The sequence below is a fragment of the Morus notabilis genome, unplaced genomic scaffold (genome assembly GCF_000414095.1).
Source record: "Morus notabilis unplaced genomic scaffold, ASM41409v2 Scaffold922, whole genome shotgun sequence".
NCBI classification, from domain to species: Eukaryota; Viridiplantae; Streptophyta; class Magnoliopsida; order Rosales; family Moraceae; genus Morus; species Morus notabilis.
This window is the reverse complement of record NW_010358078.1, coordinates 104,155-106,429: the sequence shown is the minus strand read 5'-3', so window position 1 is coordinate 106,429 and position 2,275 is coordinate 104,155.

The following is a 2,275-nucleotide window of genomic DNA, read 5'->3' as shown; positions in this document are numbered from 1 at the left end:
AGTTGGTAAGAGAAATAGTACAAGCTAGGTAGGATTTTTGAGCAAATGGTCCTATGTGTGAGTGTGCTTATATATTATGTGTCCATGGAAAAAGAGAGAAAAAAAAGTGCCTTAAAAAGCGTATAAGGAGTAGTCCCATGAGAAAATGCATCACAGGAGTCACATGGGCAAAGAGTTAAGAGTTGACGAGTCCAAGGATTAAACAAATATATATATATATATATATAATATAATATAATTTTATAGACGAACGCGTTAGCTTCACTATGGCTCATATATAATTCATACATTTCCACCCTTAAAGACACCAATTTAAAAGCCGGCTTTGCTGCCGTGGAAAAGGGCTACCCTTGCGTTTTTGGCACTCTCTTTCTCTCTTTCATATCTCTTACTTCTCTTCTCCTTTTTATTTTCTTTTTAATCAAGACAAGAATACAGACCAATCAAACCCTCAAAAGTCTAAAAATTATTTTTCTAATATGAAAATTTTTTAACTGGTGCTGATTTAAATCGAGTCTTATACAATATGAACTGTCAGATTTGAATCACGTGGTCATGACCTATTATATCTAATGAAGTCATAGAATATTTCCTTTTTTTAATAAAAAATCTTAATTAATTAGTACTTAATACCCAAATCCCCATGATTAATTCTAATATTCTATAACGCAAAAAAAAAAAGTTGTGTATTAGTAAAGCCTTAAATTTGTCAAACCCCGGTTCCCAAGAGGTATACTGTATGGTATCCTTTCTAAAAAAGTATGTCCAAGCGTATGCACATGAATTAAATTTAGGGTGCGTTTGGTTGGTGGGTTCGTGTCATATTTCAAATCATAATTCGTGGTTCGTTATAATATTTTCTCTTATGAAAAACACACGTAAAATAAAAATAGTTCTGAATTTATGAACCAAACGTCCACTAAAATTCACGCCAAAATAAAAATAAAAAGGACAACATAGAGGCAGGTAACACTTGATACCTTGATTAGAAAGGAAATGAATTAGCAAAAGATATTTGGGAAGCTAGCCTTTCTTGTAGAGCAAAACAAGCTATAGCTAAAGCTAAAAAACCTCAAGCTCACACCACCTCGGAAATAGTACTATTGTCGATCGAATGGAGTACGAGATGCCACGTGTATTTGCAGTGAATGAAAGCATTGTGTATATATATACACACACACGCACATGTATATATATATATACATAAATATTATGTAAAAAGAATTAGTATTATGAAGATTACAAGTACCGGAAAAAAAAAAAAAAGAAATTTACATACGTGTAGAAAGCGTTTTGACTTTCTTGCATGATACTGATCAGATACCAAGTTGAAGATCTCAGCAATCTGGCGTAATGGCTTTTCGCCCAACTTAGACAAGTTGAAGGGTACATACGTGTACATATACGTGAGTCAGAAACTCGTTGGCAAAATCTGAAAATTGTACAAAATAAAGGAGCATGGTTTTTGAGAAAAAAATGGAACAATGGAATGGAAGAAAAAGTACAAAGAAGAAAGATCAATAGGGACATGGGAAACTTCTTCCCTATATGAAATAAGGTCAAGTCGTTATTTTGTAGGTGAGTTGCCATTAGCGTTATTGCAGATTTATCTGAGAGATTAGAATTAAGACAAAGACTTAGTTTGATATTGTTTTTTCCTCCCAAAAATCAGCTTCTACTTGTAGCAGAAGTTGATTTTAGTATTTGATAAATATCTTCAAAAATAATTTTTGAAATTTTTTTTAAGAATCTACAGTCAAAATCAAAAGCAGCCTAAAGACAATTTAAGTTTCTAGATTGTGCGGGAATTAACGTAGTACAATTAATGAAACTTTCATAATACCCATAATACCCCTAATGAAATTTAAAATTTACAATTTTCTTAATTTAAAATTCATACTCGTAATATAATATAATATAATAGTAATATTGTAACAAATAATATCATAATTATATTAATAACTCTAATATTATTATTTTATCGTATACTATGATATTATAATAATATTATAATTATTTTAATAATATGATATTGTAATTATTATTTTATAATATATTATATTTTATATTTTATTGATATAATTATATTTATTATATTAATAATATTACAATAATATTATTACATTATATTATATTGATATAATTATATTTATTATATTAATAATAATATAATAATTAAATATTAATATAATTTTATAATTCTAATATTATTATCTATTATAGTGTATTACACACGTTATGGTTATATAATATATTTATTTAATATAATATAATA